This window comes from Tenrec ecaudatus, chromosome 12 (genome assembly GCF_050624435.1).
Source record: "Tenrec ecaudatus isolate mTenEca1 chromosome 12, mTenEca1.hap1, whole genome shotgun sequence".
NCBI classification, from domain to species: Eukaryota; Metazoa; Chordata; class Mammalia; order Afrosoricida; family Tenrecidae; genus Tenrec; species Tenrec ecaudatus.
Window position 1 is genome coordinate 48,567,337 of NC_134541.1, and position 16,001 is coordinate 48,583,337.

The 16,001-nt window shown below is 42.0% G+C and overlaps 1 pseudogene; it reads left to right on the plus strand.

Annotated features, from left to right (window-relative positions):
* Window positions 1-5,871: 5,871 nt before the first annotated feature.
* On the plus strand, window positions 5,872-6,084 carry LOC142422540 (large ribosomal subunit protein eL38 pseudogene; annotated as a pseudogene).
* Window positions 6,085-16,001: the final 9,917 nt, after the last annotated feature.

The following is a 16,001-nucleotide window of genomic DNA, read 5'->3' on the forward strand; positions in this document are numbered from 1 at the left end:
ACCCCCAGCTTTAGTCACCTCACTTTACTTTGGGCCAGGCACCCCCTACCCCAGCCTCACCTGCTATTTAGTCTGTAATTTATTTACCTCCACTGCTGCACCACAGACCTCGCCAGGGACAGAGAGGCCCCAGCCCCTCAGCCCTCCTCCACTTGGTGGGGCTCCACGGGGTCAGGTGCTGAGAGGAGTCTCTCTGTCCCTCACCCATCACTGTTCCCCTCCCTCCTCCCCAAGGTGGGGTGCTCCGGTTGGGCACAGTTTTATTCACAAATACCTTGGAAAGTGGCCTGTGGGGAGGGGTGGGGGGAGGGTGTAGCCAGCTATTCTGTTTAATTAGAGCTCTAAGAGGGGCCATGTCCTTCCCAGAAAATGGGTGGAGCATCCCAAATCGCACTCCTGTGCTGGCTACCGCAGCCACTGGGCCACCAGCGAGTTCAGATTGCTGAAACGTTGTCATCCATTCAGGCGGGCACTGCAGAACAGCTCAACCTGGTCAGAGAAAGCTACTTCCCACCTCGGAAGTGTGCAGTCTGGATGAAAACAGTGATGAACACTCTTACGGTCTTTTCATTAAAAGTTTGATTGGAAAAGCAAAAGTTAACAAGTTGTAATGCCAGTGAGAAATGTTCAGGAGAGTTGTTGATCAGGCCATGTTATAAAGTTATTTAAGTTTGCTAATGCAGTCCAAAGGGGCATAGCACCCTCAGTCTAAGGGCACTCAGCAACGCTGCCTTAGGTCAGCAAGCCCAGCTTCCCCAATTAAGTGCCCAGAAGCAACCCAATCCACAAGCAAGCCTCCTGCGCAAAAGCACGCAGTCTTAAGTGCGCACAGGGGGAAGTCTGTTACTCTGTTCCCTGCTCCGGAGCTTAGTCCTGCTGCTTCTCCTTTGCTTACATTATTGTCTTCAGCATCCAGGTGATTCACTGTGCAGGTGACAAGGAGCTGCATAGACAGACACACAGACTGAGCAGGGGTGGGAAGACAAGTGGGACTACATCCAACAAAATATACAAGATAGACAGAATATTTCTGCATGTATATTTATAAGTACTGCAAGGATAGTCATAAAGACAGCTACCTGGTCAACAAACTATGAAAGGTCCATATTGGGGCCCACTCCAAAGAAAGATGGCTAGAATGTATAAATTATTGAATAGCATCTTTAATATCACACAAAAGTAAATTTTTACTGAATCATTCAATAATGCTTGCAGCCATACACAAAGAGCCTGAAATTCAAACTCAGAATTCAAATTCTAGAATCAGAAGAGGACGTAGCATGAGAGATATCAGTAATGATGTCAGATGGTTATTTACTCAAAGGAGAACATATCAAAGAGATGTTTAGTTGTGATGTATTGACTCTGCAGAGTCAATTGACAGTGTCAATTTTAATAAACTAAGAATAACATAGAAAAGAATGGGAATTCCAGAACACTTCGTTGCACGGAAACAAAACGATACGTAGACAAAGAGACAGCCTTTGAATAGAATAAACAAATATTGAGTGGGGTATTACTGTTAAAAGTATGCAACAGGGCCATGGCCTTTCATCCTACTAATTCCATCTGCATGCTGAGTTGGATCATCTGAAAAGCTGGACTATCTGAGGAAGACCATGGTATCAAGATGCAAGGTCGACTTACTAACAACTTGGGAGATGCAGGTCGCCCAATCCTGCTTGCGGAGACTGAGGAGGACTGAATGATTGAAGGGGTCAAGGATTTCATTTTGCCTGGATCCAAACGAATGGAACCATGCTGCTGCCATAAGAAGCAGTGAAGAAAGCAAACAGTATACATCACACAGGACAAATCTGCGGCAGGAGAGCTCTTTAAAGTGGTGAAGATCAAGGATATCATTCCATTGTGTTTTCAATGTCCTCATTCGCATGTGAAAGCTAGACGATCTCAGAGGAATGATGCTTTTGAATTACGGACTTGGTGAATAATATTGAAATGACCATGGACAGCAAAAACAAACATCTCTCATGGAAGTAGACAGCTGGAATGCTCTTCCTAGGTGAGGAGGGTGAGAATTTATCTCATGCATATTGGACATGTTATCAGGAGGACCAGTCTCTGCAAAAAGGACACCATGTGGGGTAGGCCAGGTGGACTAGAGAAACAAATCCAGAGACTCTCATTTATGTATCAGAAAGAGCCTTATATCAAGAAGTAATTGGATATAAAGAAAACATCCCGGACAAGTCCAGCTCAAGTCCTTAAATGGATACTAAGCCAATTCTAGTCCATAAATCCCTCTTCAGACTCACGAAACCACATGCAATGATGCAGGAAGATCACATGCCTGTGGGTCAAAGTCTTGTGGATCCAGTGGTGATGGACGCATCTCCAGGGCTCATGCAGTTCTCCGTGTGGCTCGCCAGCATGAAGGTGAAGGCAGAGAGAGAGTGGGAGGTTCCAGTACCTTCCTAATGAAGTGGTCACACCCACAAGGAGGTAGCATTAGGCTGTGACCTGATTGACAGGCTAGACTCCACCCTGACACTTCAAGATGACATGAAATGATGTAATTTTCCGACCATGTTTGGTAACATAGAAAGTCAGAGAAAAGGAGGAAGACGCTGAGAAAGATGGTTAGAAACAGCGGCTGCATCAATGGGCTGCCCATAACAATAGTGAGCATGGGGCAGGACCAGGCAGTGCTTCCTTCCTTGTATACAGAGTCTCTGTGGGTTGGAACCAACTGGACGGCACCTAACAATAGAGAGGCGAAGTTATAAAAACGTCTTAACTATAAGCAAGTACTTAAAGAAAACACGAGATCATTTATATATGTGAGAGGGGATTTCAATCAGCAGGCCTCTAAGTAGCCATCAGAGGATGGACTGCAATAGACAAATCTGCAGCACAAGGCCTGTGTGCACTGTTAAGGGACAAACTGTCACTTTGAGGACTAAGGTGCTCCTGATCCAAGCCCTGGCACTTTCAACCGCCTCAGAGCCATGCCAAGCTGGACAACGGATAAAGGAGACTGTGGACTTCACGTATGCAAAGTATGGTTTTGAGGAAGAATATTGAATGCTTCCTAGACTGTCAGAAGGGAAACAAAGGGCTCTTGAAGGAAGTACAGCCAGCATACTCTTTAGAAGCAGGATAATGAGATTCCTTTTTTAATTGATTGATAATGATCATACCATGCGATTCAATGGTTCACTCAGATCAAGAAGACGTGTGGTCACCATCACAATCGACTGTGTAGCTCCCCCACTCTTCATTTGCACAGTGATGTGGATTCCCCTGAGTTACACTCGATTAGTATGGCCCTTCCATCCTTATGTGATGTATAATCATCCTGGATTTCATACGCCTGTGGCTGTAGCCCCATTTTGCAGGGGAGGGGCATTACCTGCTAACAAACAGAGATGGGATGAGATTGATTCCTGCCCTTAGTAGGAGGTGTGAATCAGACCTCACTCTTGGTTTAATGATGGTCTTAGTTACTATTACTTAAAGGGATGTAAGGAATTATATCCTAAAGCTGAGAGGAGAAAGAAAACTGTTTTCGGAGTGATCTGGGGAAAAGCCTCACTGATTAAAATTAGTAGGAGGCTCATGATTACTGGAAACATCTGGCCAGAGGCCCCAGATCATACATGCATAAATAAGATACAGCCCAGAGGTGGAGGATAGATTATTACATTCGGGTGAAATTTGATTGCACCATGTAATTCCCAGTCTGAACATGGCTCTGGTATGACTACGGGGCACGATACTGATAGGAATCTGCGGCGATGGTGAGCAGGATTCCCTGCAATGCCATCGTGCTGTGTGTCAAATGAGTCCACTTAGAAGTGCGAGCTCGCCAGTGGCAAGAATCAGAAGTGGAGTACATCTTCCAGGTCCAGGACGAGCCCATACGCCCCTCTTCAGACTCCCCCGTGGCACACAATGGCGCAGAATGCAGGGGGATCACAGGCCGATGGGTGCAAAGTTACGCGGAGCCAAGGTGGGTAGAGACATTGCAAAGGTTTGGCAGCTCTCAGGGTCACAGCAAGCAGGAGGGGAAAGGCAGCGAGGGAGAGCTTCCCCTGTCCTTCCCTATGAGAAGGCCGCACACACAGGAGGCACATGATTGACAGCCTGGATACCACCCTACACTTTTATATAACGTCAAGTTGACGTAAAATTAACTGTCACAAGGTTTAAAAGGAAAACAATAATATTTGGGCAGTATGCACTGATGATAAACCATTTGAAAGCAAGAGGAAAGCAAGGGTAGGCAAAAGAACGCACAGGGCAGAGGTGGGATAAGCGATGTTACATTGTGGTGATGGCGATCAGTGGGGAAATGTGCATGGATTGTAGGATGGAACATTGGTGACCTGCTCTGTAATCCACAGGAACTCACAGTGTCACAATAAAATGATTAAAAAGGAAAAGCAAAGAAAAGGCACTTTTCTCTTCAACATAGATCTCCCCACACGTGGGTGTTTACATTTTGTGCTCTTTCACAACAGCTACTGATCTCTCTTGCCTGATCTTTCAAAGAACCAATATTCCATATCAGAAAGCTGTGTGTTGGACTGCTATCTTAAATTTGGGATGAGAATACATGTTTGTTCAAGACCTATGCAAATACCATGTCCCAACAGAATAAATATTTTTCTTCACTCTGAAAATACAGTTCGTCTCTGACTGTGTTTGTGTTCTTCAAGCGGCAAAACCTTCAATTACTGTGTTCAATCACCATTTTATATTCAATCCCTTCCATGCGAAATTCCTTCTAGAAAAAGTAAGGGCTCTCCCAACAGATACAAGCCTTTGCAGAGAAATCACAAATTAACTTTTGAACCTTTTGTCCCATATGTGAGATGCTTTCAAGAACATCACTAAACCAAATAAAGCCCAACCCTACACTTGAGCTTAAATATTGTCTTGACTCCAGTTGTAAGTAACATTTATCTGCAAAACTATTAGACAGCCTTCCCTGAAGTCCCAATGTAATTTTAACATATTTAAAAATATGTAACATGGGAAGCATTTTCACTTTCACCTGTCTTTTATAGATATACATAAGATTCTCTCCACCTCACCTCCCAAAGAAGCCTTGTTATACGACTGTCCAGAGCTGGAATAGTTTTGCTTTGGTTTTCTGCACATAAAAACCATATACAAGAGGGGAGGGGGACCTTTTTAAAATTCAGATTCTAACAAATAAAGCTGACGTAGAGCCTGGAATTTTGCATTTCTAAAAAACACCAAGCTGATGCAATGCTACTGATACCGGAGCCATATTTGAAAAGGTACAGATCTACAACATTGGTTCTCAGCCTGGATCCACACATTAGTTTCCCGGGGAGCTTTAAAATGCAGTTGCCTAGGTGATACCCCAGAGATTCTGATTTAATTGGGCTGAAGTGTGACCTGAGTATCAGAAGTATGTAAAAGCCCCAGGTGATACCAATGTGAAGCTTATGTAGAGAACCAGGGGTCTTTGCTACATTTTACAGGCAGAAACATTCTATATCCCCAATGTCAAGTTCCTAAAGGGCAGGATCTGTGATTCTGACTTCTCTGCAGGAATTGTATACAGACCTTTGTAGAGAATTAAAATTTTATTAGTAATGCTGCTCTGCTTAAGCATTGATATCATCCCCCTGGGATAAATGATTGGGCTTATTTTTCCATTTACTTTGGGAGACAGTATATTTGAGTTAGTGGTTCCCAAAGATACACAATCTGGATTAACCAATGTGAGAATTTGGGGAACTTGGTATCTTTCATCTCACTTGAACTTCATACACAGAAACTCTGGGAGGAATATATAGGAATGTCATTCTTTAAATAAGAAAACTGAGACTGGCTGTGAGTGTCCCGGCCGATGCCGGTCTGTGCCTCGTCACCATGCCTCACAAAATTGAAGAGATCAAAGACTTCCTGCTTACAGCGCGGCGAAAGGACACCAAGTCTGTCAAGATCTAGAAGGACAAGGATAACGTGAAGTTCAAGGTGCAGTGCAGCAGGAACCTCTACACCCCGGTCATTACTGACAAGGAGAAGGCCGAGAAGCTGCAGCAGCCTCTGTCCCCAGGTCTGGCAGTGAAGGAGCTGAAATGAACCCGGCTGGCTGATGCAAACTATAATAAAAAAATTTTTTTTAAAAAGAAAGAAAACTGAGACTAAAGTATATTAAATATTTGGCAAGTTGGAGACTAATTTGTTACTGAATACTTGACTCTCAATGTGTGATTCAAAAGTAGCCCAAATAACCTAATTGATATTAAGGATGGCAATCAGGGTATGACCCTTCACTGATCTGGTTTTTTGAGACTTACTCTCAGTCTATACTCAAAACATATCACATGTATTAAAACATACCTATTGGCAAAAAGAGCCAAGATTCCCATGACTTTTTAATATTATAGTTGCATTAATAATATGAAAAATCATAATTTACTCCTTTTATTTTTTTCCCATCACTATCTATGTCTGCTTCAATGGTTGTTGTACAAGGATAATGAATGTGGCTGATAACCAAAAGGTTGAAACTTCAAGTCTACTCAGTGGTGCCTGGGAAGAAAGATCAGGAAATCCACTTCTGAAAAAAATTAGCTATTGAATTAATCTCCTCAAACACATGGAGTCATTATAACTCAGACTCTACCCAATAACACAGTTTGTGTATTATTTATATAATATATATCTACATTTTATATTTTATCTACATGACCTACCTACCATCTGTCTGTTAGCTTGTCGTAGTAGAATGGCAAACTGTATCCTTAGTAAATAAACAGAGACGTTGAGTTAAATGAGGAAGACTGTGGCATCAGGATTACAGGAGGGTTTGTTGACAACCTTTGACATGCAGGTGCCTCAAACTTGCATGCTGAGTGGGAGGAGGACAGGAAGCACCTGCACATGCGATCAAGGAGTACAGCCTTCAGTGTGGATGGCAGCTTAATGTAAAGAAGACCAACATCCTCACAACTGGACCAATAGGTAACATTAGGATAAACAGGGAAGAGGCTAAAGTTGTCAAAGATTTTGTCTTGCTTGAATCCATAATCAATGCTCCTGGAAGCAGCAGTCAAGAGATCAAAAGACACCTTGCATTGAGTGAATCTGCTGCAGAAGACCTCTGTCGAGAATTGAAAGGTAAGGACGTTTCTTGAGGACTAAAGTTCATGTTTTCATTTGCCTCATATGCATGTGACATTGAATAAGGAAGACCAAGGATGAATCAATGCATTTGAATTGTGGCGCTAGAAAAGAATATGGAAATAACTGTAGGCTGCTAAAAAGAGAAACCGATCTGTCTTGGTAGAAGTAGGGGAAGAGTGCTCCTCAGAGGGAAGGATGGCAAGACTTTGTCTTACGTTAGGTTGGACATATTGTCAGGCGAGACCAGCACCTACAGATTGTCATCAAGCTCGATGGGGCATGAAAAAAGAGGAAGGCCCTCACCGATATGCATGGCTACAGTGCCTGCAAGAATGGCTTCAAGTTTAGGAACCATTGTGAGGACAGAGTGGTTCTTCACTTGGCTGTGATAGGGCGACCGGGAGTTGGAAAGGCTCAGTGACACCTAACGATAACATACATAACCTATAAAAAACAACTCACAAATTTTTTGACTAATGAAATAATCTTAAAGATTTCAAATGAGCTCCTAAGATCTAGACAAAAGATCCTACAGAGAGAGAGAGAAAAAAGATCCAGGGGTTATAGTAATGGCAAGCTTACTAACACACACATTCATAATCTGAAACATTGATACATGTTGCTAAAGCAAGCCCCTGAAGAATGATCATTTCCATAAAAGTTCAAATTCAGGAATCCAAGTCTAACCAGTCATTACCAGCATGTGAGCGTAGGCAGGGATCAAAATGTCAGGGTGATTATCAGTTTCTATTCAGACTTTAGCAGATCTATCCCATGTATTTCTGAGTCTCCCCACATGGAACTTCTATGAGTTTAAAAGCTCTAAGGAGCATCGCTGCTGCCAGGTAGGTTCCACTCTTCTCTTGACATCAAGTCACAGTCTTGCTGAGTTTTGATGCTCCCCCCAGAGAACCCTGTTAATTCCCTATCTTAGAGTTTCCAAATAGGCTTCCCCCGCCTCCATTGGGGTGCAATGTCTCTCTCTCTCTCTCTCTCTCTCTCTCTCTCTCTCTCTCTCTCTCTCTCTCTCTCTCTCTCTCTCTCTCTCTCTCTCTGTGCAATGTCTTTACAACCGAGGTATCCAGTCTTGTCTGACACAAATAAATCAGAGTTCTAGTTCCCATATATATTCTCAAATGCCTACTGTGCTCCTATATGGAAGATTCTATTAGAGTCCTTTTTAAAATATATTTTCTTTTCTGTTTATTGTTGTAGGTGAGAATAAACACAACAGAATAAACATCGATTTAACAGTCTGTATATGTACTATTTAGTGACATTGATTATATCTTCAAGCTGTACAAACACTGCCACATTTTTTTCTGGTTTCCTCCCCAATTAACATAAACCAATTACCCCCTAAATTTCCCATTTAATCTTTCCAGATGCTTCTGACAGTTTGATCTCACATAGGCAGATCTTAAAAGAGACTTTCTTTACTAAGCTAAACGATTGCTTAACGGCCATTGCAACAGGACAAGGTAATACTTAGGGTTGTATCTCAGGAGAGGTGTATGTCACAGGTGTATAACTCTTCACCATACTTAGTTAACCGGTGTGCTGAGAAGCTGGGCATTTTTAAAGAAGAAAGCAGCATTAGGATTGCAGGAAGACTAATTAACAGCCTACAATATGCAAATGTATGCTCCTTAGAGGCAAGGATGGTGAGATTTAGTCTTACATACATGTTGCAGAAGAAACTCGTTCCTGGAGAAGGACAGACATGTTTGGTAGAGAGACAATAAAAACAGGAAGCTCTCAAGGAGCAGGATTAACACTGTCGCTGTGGCATTGGGCTCAAGCCAGGGAACAATTGTGAGGATGGTGCAGTAGGTTGTTCTGTTGCTCGTCAGGTCACTACGGGTCCGAATCGACTCAAGGACACCTTGCAACAGCAATATGCAAATGAAACAATCTTGCTTGCTCTAAGTGAAAAGATCATCTCGACACATTTCCTCATGGAAATTTTTAAAAATTCATTGTGGATGACACTTCAACATAAAGAAAACAAAAATTCTCACAATGAGGCTAACAAGCAACACTGCGGTAAATGGAGAAGAGATCGAAATTATTAAGGATTTCATTTTACTTGGACCCACAATCAAATTTGATGGAAGCAGCTGTCAGGAAATCAAATGTCACGTTGGGCAAATCTGCTGCAAAAGATCTGTTTAAAGTGTCTTAAAGAAAAGATGCCACTTTCAAGACTAAGATGAGACTGACGCAAGCCATGATATTTTCTATGACCTTTTATTCATGTGAAAACTGGACAAGGAATAAGGAATAAAAAAGGCTCGAGAACTTATACCTTTGAATTACAGTGTTGTTGGATTAATAAATATTCCATGAATGGTCAGAAGAACAAACAAATTCTTCCTGGAAGGAGGCATAGCTGCAATGCTCCCTAGAACCAACGCTACTTTAATACACTTTACCCAGCTTATCACGAGGGTCTGATACCCTGAAGAAAAACATTCTGTTTGGTAAAGCAGAAAGTCAGCATGCACACACACACACAAACTCTGGGAGACTTTCAGCAAAATTAATTGATTCCGTGGCTGAAACAACGGGATTCAATCCAGAATAAGTGACTGAATGGTGCAGGAAAATGCAGGGTTTCTATATTCTGTTGTATATAGTATGTAGTTTCCACAAGTCAAAACCAACAATAGCACAGTGCTTGCCTGGGCCTTTTAAAGGATATTTTCTTCCAGGAGACTCCAAGCACATAAATAGGAGGTGGTCTCTTCATTACCGGTCCCCCCCACACTTTCTGTACATGAGCAGTGGACATGCTGAAAGTAGGGCAACAGTCAATAAAAACAGAAAGATATTTAATCCTCCCAAATGGAGGAAATTTCATTTTTACCAAAGGCTCCCTTTTCAAAATCTAAAGGTACATATTTTGGTTGACAATGGTGAATTGTTCACTAAATCTGATATCTAAAAAGTAAAGCCCAATATTTCAAGGACCATAAGAATCCACTGTGTGGTCTAGTTATAATATTGCCAAGGGGGGAAACACAGATCAAATTTATAACTCAAGTAAACAAACTCAAAATGAAATCATTCTGAGATGCTTTTGACAATTATCAAAGAACTACGAAATCGAGCTTTATTTATTTTTGATAATTCTCAAATAACTACTCCTCAAAATGTATTTATTGGATAAATAAATTAGCAAAACCCATTATGTAACACTAATATCAACGAAGCACAATGCCTTGCCAAGGTTCTCAATCACACCTTTTCAGCTAAGGCCTTTCCACTGTGAAAGGGTTAGTTCTTGCAAACAATTCATAACACAGAGTCTCTCCAATGACATTTCTGCCATCACCAAATGTTTTCCTTCTCATTTGTTTTCAGGTCTGACATTTCTGCAAATTGAGCTGTATTTCATTATCCATGATGGCTTCAATTCAATTACCCTAATAACTAAGCAGCCAGCACCATGACGAAATTTTACACCTGCTGCCTGAGCATTTTGGGTTTAAAAAAAAATTGGTTTTGTTTCCACTTTGAAAGGTAGAAATAGATCTGGATTTCTCTTAGAAAATAACCTAGAAATTATCTTTCTTTTAAAAATTACTTTAGAAATGTGTGGGAAGATTCACACTTTTAAAGATTCAAACAATACAAAATATTCTCTTCGTTTCTCCACTCCTACTGTCCGCCCAATGCCATTCTTACTGGCTGCTTTCTTGGCCGTTGAGGTTTGCAATTTTGTGCTATTTGAAATAGTGCCTAATGGACATCTCTAGGTCTTTTGGGAGTCACATTAAAAGAAAAAAAGAAAGAAAATGCTGTGTTTCTTTTCTATAATAGACTTGGTAGGTTTATACTCTATGAGGTGTGTTAGGCCAGGTTGACTAGAGAAACAAACACAGAGACTTTCATATATGAGTAAGAAAGGGGATTATATCAAGAAGCAAATATATATTGTGAAAACGTCCCAGGCCAATCCAATTCAATTGGACCATAAGTCCAATACTAGCCCATAAGTCCCTCCTCAGACTTACACAGCCACATGCAATGGTGCAGAATGCAGGAATATCACAGGTTGGTGGGTGCAAATTCCTGTGGACCAAATGATGGTGGATGCATCTCCAGGGCTCTGGCATCAACCAGGGTCGGCCAGCAGGAAGGTGAAGGCAGAGAGAGAGAGGGAGGTTCCCAGGACCCTTCTTATGAGAAGGCCACACCCACAAAGAAGCATCATCAGACTGTGACCTGATTGACAGGTTGAATACCACCCTACACTGTCATATATCTTCAAGTTGAAATGAAATTATGGAACTGCTACATGAGAGTAGACCACCATATAATACTGGAAACTATGACACTGAGATCTCAAATGCCAGAAGGGTTACCCATGGTGGACAAGTTTCAACAGAACTTCCAGACTGACAGACAAGAAAGAAAAGTCTGATTATTTACATCAAAAAATTGGCCAACCCCATGGATCACATCAAAATATTGTATGATATAATGCTGGAAGGTTAATCTCCTAGGTAGAAGTCACTCAAAATACACAATTGCTCCAACAATGGACTTAGATGTAGGAACAAGCACAAAGATAAAGAAGGTAAGTTTCTTTCTTTGGTATATGAGATGGCCAAGGGTCAGAATAAGCTCAGTGGTAAATAACTTATAAAAGTGCATGGTTCCCATTACATTAATCGATACTGATATTATACACCTTTTTCATTTTTTCCATATGATTTGTCAGAACAATGAATTGTTTAATTGCATTTTATAGTTACCTGAAACTGTCCATCTTTTCAGGGTTATCTGTCCCTTTAACACATGTGTGTTAAGCCATGTAAAGGAAGTTAGAAGAGTCTTTAGGCAGTAAAAAAAATTAAGATTAAAGGAGGCCAAAATGTATGTTAGTAGAAATGAGCTAATGAGTAGGGACAGTAAGGTGAAAGGTTACAGCAAATATTGAATGAAATACATAAGAGAAAATTTTTTTTCATTTAGATTTAAACAGAAGAATAGAAGTAGAAAAATAAGTCCTCAGATTGGGAGAGAACAGAGAAAAAGACTGATTAAAAATGGATAGTACATTAGATTATTTGGGTCTTTGCATTTTGATTATTGTATTCATTTTGTTTGCTTTTTGCTGCTGTAAAAGTACCACTGATTGAGTGAATTAAAATAACACACGTTTATTATCTTACGGTTCTGTAAGTTAGAAGGCCAGTACAGGTCTGAAATCAACATGTCAGCAAGCTGGGGGTTCCAGGAAAGCACCTTCTACTTTGCGCATCGAGAACATTCTGTCTCTGGAGATTGTAAGAGTGAAGACCCCATTTTCTTGCTGACCCCATCTCCAAAGGTCGTCCTCACTTCATGGCGCTTTAACTCATTTTCAAAGCCTTGGCTGGTTGGTTGAGTCCTTCTCCTGTTACACCTCTCGAATCTACTCCTCTGCCTTCCTTATTTTCTTTTAAAAGCTTATGTATTTACACTGGGACCACCTTGATAATCTTTCTCTTTTAAGGTCAACTGGTTAGCAATCTTAATTCCATCTATATCCTAACTTCCCTGTGGTAGTTACATAATCTGGTGCCAATTTGAGAGGATTATGAATGAAGGGGTGGGGTCTGGCCTGTCAATCAAGAGATGACCGATGAGACCCCGTGTGGGCATGGTCTTCCCCTGGAGAACTCTGGTATTTCCTCCTTGGAGGCGGAAGACACACTTTCTCACTCTGGTCAATCCCTTGGAGGTGCTCTACTGACAAGACTCTCTGGAGAAGCCACATGGCTCTGCCCTGATCCAACCAGACCTCTGGAGCTGAAGAAGCCATGTGGAGGCCCCTGCCAGCGCTGAAATGCTTACAACACCACCCACTGGCCCGTGATTTTACTGCATTTGGCACCATTGCATGTGTTTCATGAATCTGAAGAAGACTTTATAGATTGGTATTAGACATATGGGCTAACATTGGACTTACGGACTTGATCCGGACTGAGCTCGAGCGTTTTCTCAATATTCAATTGCCCTTTCTTATATACATATAAGTTTCGATGGATTTGCTTCTCTAATCCACCCAGACTAACACATTCCTGTTTTTCTATGTCACATATTTACAGTTTCCATTCTACTAGCCCAGTGCTATGTTCATAAAAGCCCCCAAGGAATGCCATGCATTACATTTTACTGACTTTTGTCTCTAAGCGCTGAATGTCCCCCCAAACACTGACCATTCTCAAGGCTTTATGTGATAGGTTTGGAAGCTTCTCTTGATTAGATTAATTAATTCATGCCAGGAGATTGTGGTCTCTTTCTCCTAACCTCTCTCTTCTCCTGCCAGGCTCTGTGACCTTTGTGGTGGTCCTCCAGCACACATGCCTTGCTTGATGAGAAATCAGGATGAAAATCTCCTTTCAGTCTGTCGGATACTTCACTAACCAGGCACCCCATCAATCTTGTCTCCACTGCTTGATTTCATTAGATCTTGTGACAATAGCTTCCCCTAACGAGACTTGGGAGTTAGCTGGGTGATGAATAATGAGCCCTCTACGTCTTCTCTTCTGACTTTTAGGGGTTTTGGAGGGTCATGGCTAATCAGACAAAAACCAAAGTGAAAAACCAAGCTCACTGCCATCAAGCCAGAAGGCTCCACATTTCATAGGTACATGTACATACACTACATACACATATGCATGTGTTTACATAGCATATGTTTGCAGCACACACATAGGGGTATATATATTTGTATACATATGCACACATATATAGGCATATCTAAAAGGAGCCCTGGTGCTGTGGTGGTTACGCATTGGGCTAGGAGCCACATGATTGGCAGGTTGAAATCACCAGCAGTTTGGTGGAAAAAAAGCTGGGCTTTCTGTTTCCATAAACAATCAAACGTCTCAGAAACCACCAGGGGGTCGCTATGAGTCAGCATTGACTCAGTGGCTGTGAGTTTTGAGTTTTTTATAGGAGACCGATTGACACATACATATGAAACACCTAACTAAACATATAGCCTATTTTTATCCCTCAGAAGTTCAGAACACTGATTACGATATTTGTACTCAAAGGATCATTGGACACATTGCAACCCTTTGTCTGGAGAATAAAAGTCTTTTTTCTCAAGCTTCTCGGGACCACGCTAGACCTCCACCCAGCACGTGGCCGTCTCAGCCAGAGTGGACAATCATGAGATTTCATTCAGAGACCTCATGTTCTGGGAAGACAATCTTCACCAGCTGTCTGAATTCACGCTTGACGGAGCTGCTTCCAATCCTGAATCTCTCCCTCCTGGCTTTTCTAATGTGAGCCCAGGATACAGTTTGGGGGGAAAGCACTTAGCTGTGACTAACTGATGGCTTCCTAATAAGAAATATTACTGTCTTCCATGTTGAGAGGTGACTTACATTTAAACGTGGCAGAACGGCCAGGTTGACCTCTGGCAGCTGGACATGTACCTGCTGTACCAACTGTACAGCCTCTCTGAGCCAATTCAGAGTTCAGAGGAGCAGGCCAGGCAGCGTCCAGCCCAGGCTGCTTGTACAAACTAGAAACTGACTTCTTTGATGAAGAGGAGCAGGACAGCAGGGAGCGAGAAGCTCCTCGGGATGGATAGGCTGCCTTTCTCGCCCCCGTCTAGCCGTGCCCGACTCCTGGACTCCATCTAAGGCCTCAGAGGAGCGTGACCGCAGGGGAAGCCCTGGTGGTCGGACTCGCCTTGGCCCCTGCACCTCCTCCCGCAGATACTCCTTCCGGGGCCTTTCTGTGCTTCCCCAGCGGATGGCCTGTGGGCTGGACACTGCCAGGTTAATAAGCGAGCAGGCCTTCTCTATAACGCATGGTGGTAGTGTGTTTGGTGGCTGGAGGTTCTGCCTATGCGGGCCTGGGTGCTTGGCCGTCACTGTCTGTGACTGTCTCATGCTGGGAGTCATCTGATACACTGAGGAGAGGGCCTCCGTAACCTGCCTCAGTGGGTGTTGCACTGTGGTGGTTATTGTGATGCACAATTTCCTTACAACTGGTTGGACATCTTCTTGCCTCAAGGTTGGGATGTGTGAAAAGTAGTCTTTCACGGTTTCCCTTGCCTCGGGACTTTTTATAGCTATCCTTACTATTTAAATGAGCTCCCAAGTTGTGGTTCAGCTTTATTTATTTGCAAGCTCATTTACTATCTGTCAGAGAAAATCAGTGAAAGTTTTTGCTCAAAAAGTAACCATTTCAGATCAGACCAAGCAACTGGTTTTTCCCTCAATCCACTCCAAAATTGAGCTCATTCTTTGTCTACCAGATATAATAGGTGGGAAGCAGATATATTGAATGAAAAACCTTGGGCAAGCTAATGCTTCATTTTTTTCATGGTAAGAGCATATTCTTAATGATTCTGATGTAACTGGTATGTTCGGACATACTAATAAGTAAAATACCCTCCTCTGTATAAAACAATGATTCCTGGAAGCCTTAATATATTTATTAAACTCCTTTATAGGCAAACATTATTATAAAATAATTTGCGTGTGTGTATCTTATTTTTGTCTGGATCAAATGATCAACTTTCCTAACTTGAATGCTCTGAATCAATCCAAACACTGACGACAATTCCATTTGTCTTCTGTCCATTTGGAATCTAAAGGACACTTTCCTTTTGTCCTCTTTGTAAAAAGAAAGAAAAATAAAATGAAGGGCGATGCTATCCTTATCCCAGAAATTCTTTGATACAATAAGCTTAAGTACATGGGGTTGGTTTAATCAACTCAGAATACGCAGAAACCGTGACATCCAATAAAGTCTTTCATGGAACTCGCAGTCTAGTTCTAGCACACATTGAACAGGGAGGGTTCCAGTGATCCTTTACTCCAGGAAACTACCTGTCAATTCATAGCCAATTC